Genomic DNA, 15,232 nt, shown 5'->3' on the forward strand with positions numbered 1-15,232 from the left:
CCGGTCAGCCTGACAGTGAAAAGACGGCTTCCGCTGCAGTTTGCATCGGCGTTTGCATCGCTACCAGGGTAGGTGTGCGGAGCCCCAGATGCTCGGAGCTGTAGATTCTCCGCCCTTCGGCGTCAGCGGGGAACTGCTCTCCCCTTTTTAGATCAGGGTAGCGTTTGCTCCTTTTTTATTGGCTTGCAAGTCTGTATATAAGTCACTAAGGAAGTTAGCCTTTTGTAATATGAGATAGAAATACAGTTTCTCAATTTTGATTGCTTTTGATCTCTTTTTTGTTTTTAACGTGTGGAAAGGTAGAGCTCCCCAGAGAGCACACCACGGAGATCTTCCGTCCCCGGGTTCACCCCCGCCTCCCTCCCCACCTCTCCCCCTTCCCCTAATGGCTGCAACAGCCAAGGCTGCCGGGCCGAGGAGAAGCCAGGAGCCAGGAACACTCCCAGCTCTCCCGCGCAGATCCTGGGGCCCAAGCCACTGAGCCGTCTTCCACTGCCTGCTCTAGCAGAAAGCTGGGGCAAAAACGGAGTAGCTGGAACTCAAACCGGCTCTCTGATATGGGATGCCATATTGCAGGCCTGTAGAAACGTAGACCAAGTGTGTGTGGTAGTGTAGCTGTGTGTCTCTGTTTTCTGTGGCTTCTAGACTTTGAGTCCCGGTTAGAAGTCTGCTCCTGCTACAGGAACACTTGCTCATCTGTGTTCCTTTGCAGTGTTTTGTTGTGGGTTCTGATACTGCTGTGCTGCCCCCATGGCTGCTCTTTTCCACAGTTTTTCTAGATTTTCTTTGACTTTTTTTTCTATTGTGGAACTTTAGTACTCAACTAAAGTTGAGTAAAAGTTTTGTAAGAAGTTTCTGGCTTTTGCTTGTTTTGAGCAGCGCCGTTGGTACTTGTATGCAGGTCGCATTACATGCGTGTGATTTTGAGGGACAGTCAACATCTTTGTACTGTTGGCTTCCTGTCCAGTAATTTGATAATCTCTCCATTTATTCAGGTAACTTTCTGTATCCTCAGATGTGTTTTAAAGTCTGTAGGACTTGTGTATTTTTTTGGTAAGAATATCCCAAGGCTTATTTCTTTGTTATGGCTTTTGTGAGTGAGGTTTTGCTATTTGTACATTTGAATGCTACTAATTTCTTCATATTTTTTGGTGCTGTATTAAACGTTCTCCGGTCTCTTGTTGTTTGGAGTCTTTGGCATACAGTCATGTCCACAAAGAGCAAGTTTTCCCATGTCCTTTGCCATTTGTAGTGCCTGTCACTCCTTTCTCTTGTATAATTGCTTGGGCTAGAAGCCCCACCCCAACGTAAATACCCAGACCTCCCTGTCTTTTTGCTGGCTTTTGTGGGAATGCTTCCTGTGTTTCCCCAGTAACCAGCTAGCTTCCTCAGGGCTAGCTTTTGTGTTGCATCACATCCAGGAAATGTCCTTATATGCCTGCTTCTTGTCTGGGCTTTTTTCTCAAGAGTGGTTGGGAATTTTGTTAAAGGTAGCTCCATGTTAATGAACCACTTGTCTTCCATGCTGTGTCTATGCTGAATTGTGTACCTAGGTTTTCGGGTAAGGGTCTATGTGTGTCAACTGTGCCTCACGATATATTACTCAGATTGATACTGAATTCTGTTTGGTGACATTTGATTTGAGATTTTTATGTTAGAATTCATGAGTGAAATTGATTTGTAGTTTGTTAGCTTTTCAGTGTTTATGTCAATGTTATCTTCATTTCACCTGAAGAATATGGGAGTATTTTCTCTCGTTTCTTGCTCTGTAGAAGGGCGGATTTGGAATTATTGGGTCACAAAGTTTCATTATGAAAACCATCCAGGGCTGATGCTTTTTGGGAGACAGACTAGCTCATTGATAAGTTTCTATTTTTTCTGAGATCAGTAGTTTGTAGCACAGCTATCTGAGTATTGATATTCTCTTCTGGCTTAGCTTATTGCATTTTCTGGCTAATTTCCTGAAATACGCCCTTCTCTACCTAGTGGTGGCAGAAGAAAATGACTAAACTGGAAAGACCGAGCTTGGCAACCTGTAGAAAAATTTCCCGTAGTTTTCAGTACAAAGCAGGCTTGCTCCTCTCCATCTGCTCCTCACACGCTGCTGTGAGGTGGCTGGGAGCAGATGGGCCAGGGGGGACCCCTCCTGCCGTGACGCGTGCTCTGGGGTCCCTCCCCGAGACCCGGACAGGCCGACAGAGACCCACCACTCGCTTCACCAGCAGAGAGAACGGGAGCGCATTTCCCAGTGAGGCCTTCTCTGTCTCCAGATAGATCGTCTCAGGAAGAGTCTCTCAATTGTATTGCTTTTTTCTAAGAACCAACTGTCTTAACCTCTTTTGGTTTGTTGTTTTATTAATTTCTGCCCAATCTTTACCTGCTTTTTTTTAAATTTTAGTTTATTCCAGTAGTTCCTTTTTACATTTCTAACTTCTAGAGTGGATTTTTGGTTCATCAATTTTCATCCTTTTCTGTTACAACCATTTAAGCCAGGTGATAAAATTCTTTCTAAGTACCATTACAGTTGAACTGTACAAGCTTAAGTACATAGTATTTTTCTTATTGTAGTAATCTGTTTTTCAACAAAGAATTATTTAAAAATTATCGTAATTCCCAATTGTGTTAATAGTTTTATGTTCCTTTTGTTACTGATGTGTATGATGGTCACAGAATGTGATTCAAAGTATACAGATTATTTGAAATGTATGGAGTCTTGTTTTACGACCTAACTGCCAATTTTTGTAAATATTTCATTTGTGCAAACCTTGTGTTTTCTAGTTGTTGGTTGCAATTATATACATGTGATCATTAGAACAAGCCTATACTTTGTGTTATTTAAATATTCTATGTTTTTGTCAGTTGATCTAACAGGTGTGTTTGTCTGTTCTATGTTGTAGCTTTTTCAGTTTTTGCTGTAGGTGTTTTGAAGCAGTTATTAGGTGCATAAAGTTTGGAGTTGTGTCATCCTCCTGGCTAATTAAAATGTATCGTTCTGTCGCCCCTGTCTTGATGTCTGAAACGCTGTCCCGGCGAGTGTCACACTACACAGGTTTAACGCAGGATTCAGCCTTCTAGCACACACGTTACTTTTCTTTTTTTTTTTTTTTTTTTAGGTTTATTTATTTAGTTACTTACTTGAAAGGCAGTGACAGAGATCCATCTACTGGTTCACTCCTCAAATGCTCACAACAGCCAAGGCTGGGCCAAAGCCAGGAAACCCAGAACTCCATGTGGTTCTCCTACATGTGTGTCAAGGCTCAAGGACTTGAACCAGCACCTGCTGCCTCCCCGGGTGCACTGGAGCAGGAAGCTGGATCTGAGGCAGAGGCGGGATTCAAATCCAGGCACTCTGCACTGGGATGCGGGCATCTCACCCGCTGTGCCAGGTGACGGCCTCTCTCTTGTTAACTTCACTTAAGAAGCAGAGAAGGTGCTGCTGGCTGACCCCTCAAATGCCCTGCTAGTTCCCTGAAAGTTTCACTGATCTGATGATTCAAGGTGGACAATAATTGCTTTAAAACTTTTCTTTTAAAGATTTGTTTATTTGGCCGGCGCCGTGGCTCACTAGGCTAATCCTCCGCCTTGCGGCACTGGCACATCAGGTTCTAGTCCCAGTTGGGGTGCCAGATTCTGTCCCGGTTGCTCCTCTTCCAGTCCAGCTCTCTGCTGTGGCCCCGGGGGTGCAGTGGAGGATGGCCCAAGTGCTTGGGCCCTGCATCGCATGGGAGACCGGGAGGGGCACCTGGCTCCTGGCTTCGGATCAGCACGGTGCGCCGGCCACACGTGCCAGCCACAGAGGCCATTGGAGGGTGAACCAACGGTAAAAGGAAGACCTTTCTCTCTCTGTCTCTCTCTCACTGTCCACTCTGCCTGTCCAAAAAAAAAAAAAAAAGGCTATACACTGTATGATTCCAACTATGTGACACTGACAAAGGCAAAACTAGAGAGACAGTAATATATCTATGGTCACCAGAGTTAGCCAGAAGAGAGAGGTAAAGAGGTGGAGCACACAGAGGCAGGTTCACTCCGTGAATGCCTGGGGCTGGGCACACAGTCCAGGTCTCCCACATGGGTGGTGGGAAATCAATTATTTGAGCCATCACCGCTGCCTCCTAGAGTCAGGAACCAGAGGTAAGATCAAACCCTAGACACTGAGGCTGGCGCTGTGGTGTAGCAAGTAAAGGTTAGAACCTGATGTGCCGGTGCCACAGGCGGAGGATTAGCCTATTGAGCCGCGGCACCAGCTAGTGTATAGCCTTTTAAGATTGGCTTTTTTTCATTTAATAATATGTAGTGTCTTGTCATTTTTTGAATATTTATTCATTTGAAAGGAAGAGTAATGGAGATTCCATCTGCTGGTTCACTCTCCAAACGGCCATAACAGCTAGGTGTCCGCCACACCAAAGCTAAGCACCAGGAACACGTGGGTGGCAGGGGCCTGAGTACTTGGGCCATCTCCTGTTGCTTTCCCAGGTGTGGTAGCAGGAAGCTGGATCAGAAGCAAGCAGCCCGGACTAGAACTGGCGTTCCTACATGGGATATCCGTGTCACAAGTGGTGGCCCATGACTGCTCCACAGCACCAGACCCCTCTGTCTCTAATGTAGCACTGCAGAGTCATCTCTCTTTTATTCTGGAGACAGACGTGGGTGGCAGGCACCCAGTGGCTTGAGCTCTCACACTCACTGGAGCCAGGACTGGAGCTGGAAATCCAATGCCCTGATGTGGGAGGCAGGCGTCTTCGCAGGCCAGCCCCCGCTCCAAGGACAACCACTTCTCCTGTTTTCCTCAATTTTATTTGAAACTGCGTGTAATGCTTTTTAAATTTTTTTTTGATGTATGCATGTATTTGAGAGGCAGAGAGCGAGCGAACACTCCCCCATATGCTGGTTCACCCCTGCAGCGTTTGCAAAGCCCAGGGCCAGGGCTGAAGCCAGGAGCAGGAGCTCCGTCTGGCAGGCATTCAATCACTCGAGTCATCACTGTGTCCCCCGGGGCCTGTATGAGCAGGAAGCTGCAGAGTGGGGCCAGGCATGGAACCCCACAGCAAACAGGCGGCTTCTGGACTCCTGTATCGACAGGGCCAAAGACCAAACGTCCTGTTGCCTTTTGCTTCTCTGGCCCTTGGGTGCGAGCAGTTTCCTGGGGTTTTTGTAAAACATCAGCTTCCTCTTCCTGCACTTTCTGTAATCCATTCCCTGCGCTAAGTATTCCCTGCACGAAAAACCTAAGGTGGGCCACGGCGACGCCAAGAGCGAGGAACTCCATCCAGGTTTCACATTGGTAGCGGGGACCCGAGTACTTGGGCCATCTTCCCCTAGCTCCCCAGGTGCACTAGTAGGGTGCTGGATTGGAGGCAGAGCAACCAGGGCTCGAACTGGCCCTCCCATATGGGTTCCGGGCGGTGCAAGCAGGGATTTAACCACACTGAGCTTCTGTTTTGACCCGGAAAGAAAAGTGACCGTGTAATGACCAATCTGCTGGTCGTTACATGCTTCTGCCTCCGGCAGGCTTTTTCAGACAGGGACAGAGAGACGAGAGGTCTCCCATCCGCTAGCTCAGTCGTCAAACATCCACAGCCCAGCCCCAAGGCAGAGGCAGGGACTTGGCCCAGGCCTCCCGTGGGGGTGGGGGTGGGAGCCATTCCCTGCTGCTTCCGGGGGTGGGGGGTGTCTTCCATCCGCTGGTTCACTCTCCAATTGGCCGCAACGACCGGAGCTGCGCCCATTTGGAGCCAGGAGCTTCTTCCGGGTCTCCCTCGCAGGGGCAGGGGCCTAAGCACTTGGGCCATCTTCTTTCCCAGGCCACAGCAGAGCTGGATCGGAAGTGGAGCAGCCGGGACCCATATGGGTCGCGCACTGCAGGTGGCGGCTTTACCCGCCATGCCACAGCGCCGGCCCCTTGACACCTTATCTTTACCAAGGTTGAGCAAGTTGGAATTTTAAAACATGGCGCTGCCCTCTGAGACTCCCCACCGACCCGCAGCCATCAGGTTCCCAGGGCTTGGGCACCCACAGACTCCACAACCACGTGCTGCCAAGCGCTGCGCCCCGCTTTACGGCAGACGTTAAGCTGGCCTGGCGCTCACGCATGCGTACAGGGATACGTGCGCATGAGCTCGAAGGGCTGACGCGCTGTCGCGCGGTCCGGTTCGGACGCGTTTCCTGGCAACGCTGCGCCCAGCGGAGCTGGGATCCGAGATGTCAGAGCCCCGTGTCCAGCGTGTGGGCGCGTCGGAGGGCGACGGCAGCCTCCCAGAGGCCAGAGCCGGCCCAGTGCATCCTGAGAAGGAGCCGCCGGTGGCGAGGGAAGAGGGCCTGGGGGCGAGGCGGTCTCCCCCGGACCCCGCCTGATTCGCCCGGCCCTGTCCGCCGGGGCTGGAAGCCCGCCCAGCACGACGTCGGGCCTCGCCCAGATGCAGCGCTGGCCCCAGCGTCGTGTGAGTCCTCCGGCCGAGGATCGCGGCGAAGGTAAAGTTCCTGGGGGTGCGGGAGGGGTCGCTAAGTGATCGCAGAGCCCCTCAGTCAAGATGGAGTCCTGGGCTGCCACTGACACCAGTGTTTTTATTTTTTGAATGAAAAGGTCGTTTCTGGTTGAAACGAGGAAGTGCTTTATTTTAAAAGCCCCAGGAAAGTTTTTCTGACAAAAGCAAGTCCTGAGGAGACAGAGAGGCCTGTGGGAGAGGGGCCCGGGCCTCCAGGGGAGGACCTGCCCCGTGGGCTGCCACCGCTGTCGCTTTCTGTCCCCGATGAACACGGCACACGCACCAAAGTGAAATACAGCCCTGGGGCGGGTTTGCTAGTAATTCGGAAACATTGGATTTTGCTTTTTTGAAGATCTTTTAAAAACAAAATTTTGAGAGCTAGAGTTACAGAGAGAGGGGGAGAGAGAGAGAGGTCTTCCCTCCGCTGGTTCCCTCCCCAGATGGCCGCCAGGGCCAGGCTGCGCCAGGCGGAACCAGGAGCCAGGCGCTTCCTCCAGGCCTTCCACGCGGGTGCAGGAGCCCAAGCTTCATCAAAAAACTCAGGAGCCTGGGTAACAATCGGACAGCAGTGGTGTTGGGGGAGGGGTGCACATTTGCAAAGATGATTCAATGGACTTTTGGATTTATTGACTTCAGCTTTCCAGGTCAGTCTAAGGATCCTTTGAGTTTGTAATTTGTCCAGATTCTTTGCCTTGCGTTGTGTACCTTATGTGGAGGTTGATTTTTCTAGAATAAGGTATGCCATAATTGCCAACTACGGGGTCCAGCAATGTTTGCCAGCAACGTGAAAGAAACAAAGTTACAAAAATAGGAGCCACATCTTTGAGTTGGTGAAAAGGTAGGGCAGGTGGGTGCTCAGCTCAACAGCTAGAACGCGCCTATCCTATCCCGTATTGGGTGCCTGGGTTCGAGTCCAGACTCTGATTCCGCCTTCCTGCTGACGCAGACCCTGAGAGAGCCAGTGAGGACGCAGGTGGGTGGCTCCCTGCCACCCACATGGGAGACCGGGAGTGGGTCCCAGCCAGTTCTGGGGCACATGGGAAATGAAGCAGCAGATGGTTCAAGCATTTTCTCTCTCTCTCTCTCTCTCTTTCTTTCTCTCTCTCTCTCGGTCTTTCTTTAAACGGGTATGAAATGCTTTTGAGAAAAAAATAGGCTTTTAAGTCCTTGAGAGGTGGAGGGACCTTTAAGGGGTGGTGCCTAAAGGGTAGTTAGGTCAGAGGGCGCCTAAGATGTTAACGCCCATCTTGTGGAAATGGGGTCTCAAGGGACTGTATTACTTATCAGGAGAGCAAGGAGTTACAAAGTGACATGCCACCTGCCACGTTAAGACAGGACACAGGGCCTGCGCCAGGTGTGGCCAACCAGGCTTGGAATTTCAGCCGCCAAAACAGTGAACCAAAATAAACCTCTCTTCCTCAGAAAACTCCAGTCTCAGGGATTTTGTTAAAGCAACCCAGAGGAGACTCGGACAGGCAAGGCTGATAGTTTGAAGCCATCACATCCCTGAAGCTCCTATACAGCTAAATGCACCATCAACGAAACAAGCAGCGCTCTGACCAAAAATGCAATTTAGCACAGCATTGTGGTGCCTGTTTTCACCCATCAGGTTAAAATATATATATTATATATATATGTCAGATGATGGAGAGGATGTGAGAACACTCAGATACTTTGCTGGTGAGTTTATTTAATTATTTATTTATTTATTGACAGGCAGAGTGGATAGTGAGAGAGAGAGAGACAGAGAGAAAGGTCTTCCTTTTTGTCGTTGGTTCACCCTCCAATGGCCGCTGCGGCCGGCGCATCACGCTGATCCGAAGCCAGGAGCCAGGTGCTTCTCTTGGTCGCCCATGCAGGTGCAGGGCTCAAGGACTTGGGCCATCCTCCACTGCCTTCCCAGGCCATAGCAGAGAGCTGGCCTGGAAAAGGGGCAACCGGGATAGAATCCGGCACCCCAACCGGGACTAGAACCCCGTGTGCCGGCGCCGCAAGGTGGAGGATTAGCCTGTTGAGCCATGGCTCCGGCCGCTGGTGAGTTTAAAGCTTATAGTCCTCTGGAGAACAATTTGGCAATATGTTAACAGTTTGGTAATAAATTAATCATGTGCTTAAAATGCTGTGAACTAGTGGTTTCATTGTAATTATGTTACTTGTGCATAAGGATACATGTAAAAAAATCTTGCAACATTAGCTGGAGTTCCAAACTGTGTGCTGTAGCCTGGGTTCTATAGATGGGCTAAGTTTTAAATAGACTGTTAATCCATTAAAAGATCCATGCTACATTTCATGTGAGTCAGTGCGGTTAGATCTCAAAAACATGTTGCCATTGTAGGACATTGTAGTGGGCCGGCGCTGTGGTATAGTGGGCTAGGCCTCCCGTATGGATATCAGTTCATGTCCTGGCTGCTCCTCTTCCAATCCAGCTCCCTGCTATGGCCTGGGAAAGCAGGAGAAGATGGCCCAAGCCCTTGGGCCCCTGCACCCACGTGGGAACACCTGGAAGAAGCTCCTGGCTCCTGGCTTCGGATCAGTGCAGCTCCAGCCATTGTGGCCCACTGGGGATTAAACCAGCTGATGAAAGACCTCTCTCTCTCTCTCTCTCTCTCTCTCTCTGCCTCTCCTCTCTCTGTGTAACTCTTTCAAATAAATAAATAAGTCTTAAAAAAAAAAAAAAGAAAAAGAAAAGAAAGATCAAACCATAAGCCGTCAGCCACCAAGTGCATTTCAGCTACAAGGCATAGAGGAACGAGCACTAGGTCACTGCTTCATAGAAAAATGGTTCCTGGGGACTTGCTGGTGCCCATGGACTTTGTGAGCTAATTTCTGCCCTTTGAACCTTTTTGAAGACCTCCCTGTAGAGGCCTAGAAGCCAGGCTCAAGGCAGGACAAGGAAGATGGCCCCTGAGAGACTGGGTTCCCTTGCCACATGAGCAGAAGAAACCGGTCTGGTGTCTCCGATGTCTTCCACGTCCCATTTCTAAGCATGAGCGCGCAGTGACGGGGTTTTGCGCGTGCATGTTTGTGAGGGCGCAGGTGCCTGTTGCAATGTCTGCGGAGCGGTGGGCTCTACCTGCAGCCTCCGCACCCTAGTGTTTGAGCAGTGATGAAATCAGCCCCCACGGCGTGTCCTGGAATGTGTCCCCCTCATTAAGTGATGCCCGGCTGTGATTCTATGCCAGGCTTCTGAGAATCCCTTCCAGGCTGAAGTTAAAGTGTAGCTTTCAGAGGAAGTCCACAGGTTACACACTGCTGTGGTGCCCGTTGTATGGAGACGGAAATCAAGGCTCCGACGCAACTAAGTGGTCAAGACTGATTCCCACGCCTGTGCACTTGACCTCCTGCCATGTGCCCAGTGAGCCCCCGTGACAGGTGCAGAGGAGGGGCCCAGAATTGTCCACTGAATGTGCCAGAGACCCTACCCTGCCCGGCCCGGGGACTCTTAAGGTCTGTGGATTTAGAATGTGGACTCTGGAATGTGGTGCTGTTTGGAAGGTCAGGGATTTGAGAGGCAATGGCCTGTTTCCTTCTCCCCCTCAAAAAAAATGCCAGTGGGTGCGAGTTTTCTAAACTTCTCTTGAACCAGGGCCTGGGAAATGAAGCCACAGAAGAAACAGACGGGCTGGGTGTGCGGCTCAGCAGGTAAATCACCACTTGGGACTCCACATCCCACGTAGGTTCCAGTCCAGGCTACACTTCCAGCCCAGCATCCTGCTAATGTGCACCCTAGGCGGCTGTTGAAGGCTCAAGTACTTGGGCCTCTGCCACCCACTTGTGAGGCCTGGCTGGAGCTCCAGGCTCCTGGCTTTGGCCTGGCCCAGCTCTGGCTGTTGCTGGCATTTGGGGAGTGAACTAGCAGATGGAAGATCTCTCTCCATCCGTCTCTTTGTCTCTCTCAAATAAAAGGAAAAATAAATTGATTTTATATAAAAGAAACAAATTGGACTCAACTGTATAAAGAGTTGAGGCTAGACCACCGGAACAACAGGATTAGCCTCATACACCAAGCTGACCCTCCCCTGCCTCCCAAGAGGCCTGTCGGTGGGAGCACCGCGGTGCACGGTGGGTGACTTCACACACAGAAGTAAAGACGACAGCAGTCAGACCAGAACACAGGAGACAGGCTGCACGTGTATTTCACTGTTCATCCCTCCCCAGCCCATCCCAGCCCCAGCCACCATCAGAAAAGGACCTGGCTGGCAACATTTCAGCCCTTCTCATCATCTTGCTGAGGCTCCTGGGACGGGGAGAGGAGAAAGAGAGAGAAATGAACAGCAGTGACAAGAATGCCACGAAAGCCACAGTGGGCCTGCTCTGCTCTAGTGCCTTCCACACACTGCAATGCCTGCTGTAGTTTCCTTGATAATTTCCAAACACCAAATAGAATTTCAGAATCTGTTTTTGTGGAGCCAGCACTCACCCTAGCGGTTGAGATGCCCCCATCCCACATTGAAGTGCCTGGTTAGATTCCTGGCTCCGTCAGAATCAGCCCTTAAGGCATCTGGTCTGGCTGAAAAGCCCCTGAGAGCAATTCAGGCATGGACAGCCAAGACACCGTGGCAAAAAAAAAAAAAAAAAAAAAATGTCCTACATGAAGGATCTCTGTGAGTGAGACCCCAGTGGAAAGAAGGGACCATCAAAGAAGGATGTACATTTCTCTGAAGGGAGGCAAGAACTTCCACTTTGCTTATGGCCTTGTCCAAATACTGACAGAGACTGTGGATTCAAAAGGCTTCCATAGCCTTGGCAGTTCATGTCAAGAGCCTCAGGTGATCACTGACATTATACAGCAGAGTGTTAATTGTTAACAACAGGACTCACTGTGCACTAACTCCCCATGCAGGACCTCTGTCCTCAATGAGTTGTATTATGAGAATTAACTGTAGAACTTGTTCTCAAACTGTGTGTGTGTAAATTGTTGAAATCTTTACTTAGAGTTGGTCATCTGTGTATAAAGTTACTTGAAAAGGAATCTTCATGGAGAATGGGCCTGGGAATGGGAGAGGGAGGAGAAGGAGGGGTGAGAGTGGGGATGGGAGGGCAGGTGTGGTGGGAAGAATCCCTATATTCCTAAAGTTGGACTTATGAAATTTATACTCATTAAATAAAAAATTTCTTTGGATTAAAAAAAAATTCCTGGCTATGGCTCCTGACACCAGCTTCCTGCCACTGCAAGCCCTGGGAGGCAGTGGTGCCGATGTCTCAGGTCATTGGGTTCCTGCTACCCATGTAGAGGACATGGATTGAGTTCCTGGCTTTGGCTTTGACTGCCTCTGCCCCCGCACGGTATGGGCCTTTGGAAGTCTCCCTCTTTGTGATTCTCTCAAATAAAATTTTAAAGAAAACATTTGCACCAAGTTAACATCTTTCAATTCCATATTCTACACCCTTTTTGAAGCACCTTGATGCCCCTGCCTTTGTCCTTGCCCTCCCCCCAGCCTGGAGCCCCCTCCCCCAGTGTTCCTACATTGCCTGCTTGTGAGGTCTTCCCTAAGCTTTTGATTTAGAGTTGGGAAAGAAAACTCGCAGAGTGCGCCACTCAGCCCTGCTTTATCGTTCTCCCTAGTGCTTACTTACCACCTTTAATCTGCCCGTTCATCCGGGGATCTGAGGCACTGTCTATCCCCCACCAGAACGTCGGCACCACGAGGCAGCAGTGTGTTTTGTTTGCTGCTGTTTCCCCCAGGGCCTAGAACAATATCCAGCACAGAGTAGGTACCCAGCAAATACTTGGTGACTGAGGCACAGGGTACCATAATCTCTACAAAGGAGCAGAGTGAGGCATGGAGGGGTGAAGGCATTTGCTCCCAGTCCCAGTGCCAGGAAGTGGCAGGGCTGGGATTGGAGCCTAGCTGCACTGGCTCACTGTCCCCACCTCCGCCGCCCAGCACCTCACCCCTGCATGGTTCCCAAGAACCAATTCCACCCCCACCCCCACTCTAAGAATGGGCACACAGTTCCAGTTGGCCAGTGAGAATGCTACATTCTCTTGAGTCTCACTGATTGGTTCGTGGATGGTTGTACAACATAATCTAAGCCAATGAGAACCTTCTGCGGGATTTATGCCCCCAAGGGGAGGAGCCTGCCTGAAAATAAAGCCAGTCCAGCAAAAGGGCAGGAGCCACAATGAGGAGGAGTCAGGTAGCCAAAGGCAACTTCACAAAAAAAAATTATTTATTTTCATTTTATTTGAAAGCCAGAGGGAGACAGGCAGTGAAGAGAGAGAGATTTTCCATCTGCTAATTCACTCCCTAAATGCCAGCAACAGCCAAGGCTGAGCCAGACCCAATCCCAGCACCGGAGACTCAATCCAGATCTCCCTCATGGGTGGCAAGAACCCAAGTTCCTGAGCCGTCACCTGCTGCGTTCCAAGGTGTGCATTAGCAGGAGGCTGGGCTGGAAGCAGAAGAGCCAGGGTCCACACCAAGCGCTCCAGTATGAGATGTGAGCATCCCGGCACACCAAACGCTCACCCTCAAAGACAACCTTTGGTGTCTGGATCTAGCCATGCCTGAAGTCAACAAAATGACACCCTAGAGTTTTTATTGAGATTACCGAGATATATATATATATATATAGTGTGTGTGTGTGTGTGTGTGTGTGAAGTCAGTTTGAGCTGGGTTTTCTATTGCAATCAGAACAGAATCAGTCCTGATGGATCCCAATACAGCAGCTGTTGCTTCCTGAAGAAAGTCCTCGGGCAAGCCCTGGCAGGGACGGGGGGTCCGGGATTTGAATGTCCATCTCTGTGACCCTGGAAACTGCATACGTGGCCACCGCCGTACTCCGTTGGCAGATGGGACAGACACCTCCCCTGCCGCCAGCTTGCCTGCTAGCACATAGACCTGACCTGCTAAGAGCCTGGCAACAGTAGGCATTCAGAAATCCTCCTTATAGTTCTTTAAAAACAGCCATTAGAATGTGTGGATCTTGTCTGGATCTTGATCCCACAAACCAGCTGAAAAATACATTGTTAGATACCAGAGGGTATTTAGACAAAGCTTTTGTGAGAAGTGGTAAGGGTCTTCTATTTCTGTTTTATTTTATTTTATTTATTTATTTATTTTTTTTTTGACGGAGTGGACAGTGAGAGAGAGACAGAGAGAAAGGTCTTCCTTTTCCGTTGGTTCACCCTCCAATGGCCGCTGCGGCCGGTGCACCACGCTGATCAAAGCCAGGAGCCAGGTGCTTCTCCTGGTCTCTCATGTGGGTGCAGGGCCCAAGGACCTGGACCATCCTCCACTGCCTTCCTGGGCCACAGCAGAGAGCTGGACTGGAAGAGGAGCAAACCAGCACCCCAACCGGGACTAGAACCTGGGGTGTCGGCGCCGCAGGCGGAGGATTAGCCTAGTGAGCTGCAGCACCGGCCCTGTTTCTGTTTTAAACGGTTATCTATTAGAGAGCCAGATGGAAGTTTGAGAGGTGACATGAGATCAGGAATATAATTGAAAATGCTCCATACTACAGTACAATAAGTAAATGGGGAAAACAGATTAAATGAGACGAGAAAAGTGACAGAGGCAGGCGTTTGGCCTAGAGGTTGACACACATCCCTGTCTGCCTTCAGAACGCGCCCCAGCTCCTGCTGACACAGACCCTGGGAGGCAGCGGGAGTAGCGCAGTCTCCGTGGGCAAGACCTGGTGCGAACTCTTGGCTCCTGCTCCAGGGACTGCTGTGGGCATTTGGGAGTGAGCTGGCAGATGGGATATTTTGAGAATAGTATTCTCTCAATGAATGGGTCTAAAAATTTCCACCAAAGTGTTTTTCAACTTTATGGCCTCCGTTTATATATAAAAAAAATTCTAGAAAATGCAAAACAAATCTGTGATCACAGAAGATCAGCAATGGCTTAGGTTAGGGCAAAGGATGGGGAAATTATAGAGGCTCCCCAGGAAACCTATGAGATGGTGGCTACAATGTCATCTGGACTTGGGGGATTGCTGGGGTATCTGTCAGATCTCAGTGTGTACCCTTGCAACAGGGACTGCTTTTAGTCACTAGGACCTCCAGAAAGTTGACAACCAATGCAACAGAGGAGGGGCCCATGTGGCGCAGTGGATTAAGCGGCTACCTGCGATGCTGGCATCCCACACTGGAGCACTGGTTCAAGTCCCAGCTGCTCTGTTTGCAAGGAGGCTCCTTACTAATGCACCCGGGAAGGCAGCAGGTAATGGCCCTGCCACCACGTGACAGACCTGGATGGAGTTCCTGGCGTCCGGCTTCTGCATGGCCCAGCCCTGGCTGTTGCTGCTATTTTGGGGGTGACTCAGCGGATGAAGGATCTCTCTCTCTTTATCTCCCCCCCTTTACTGTGTCACTCTGTCTTTCAAATTTAAATCTTTTTTTTTTTTTAATAAAACTACAACAGATGAAACACTAAGCCCTAGCAGCTTGCTAGCGGGTATATAGTAAATGCCCTTAAAAATCCAGTGCCTGCAATCCCATGACAGAGGGCCTGGGGTTCATACCTGGCTATGCCCTGACTCCAGCTTCCTGCTAGTGCGGACCTGGGAGGAAGCAGTGATGAACCCAGGCAGCTGGGTTCCTGCCACCCACCTGGCTGGAGTTCCCAATCCATGGATGGGAGCCCTCCTTCTCTCTGTGTCTTTGTCTCTGCCTCTCAAAGGAAAAACATCCAGTATCGGTGGCAAATAATCGTGGCGCATTCTCGCAAATACCTTAAACACCATTGCCGTGGTGGATTCCACATTCTGCGTCTTCAGTCCAATCCACGCCCACACGGTGCCGG

This window comes from Lepus europaeus, chromosome 19 (assembly GCF_033115175.1).
Source record: "Lepus europaeus isolate LE1 chromosome 19, mLepTim1.pri, whole genome shotgun sequence".
Lineage (NCBI taxonomy): Eukaryota > Metazoa > Chordata > Mammalia > Lagomorpha > Leporidae > Lepus > Lepus europaeus.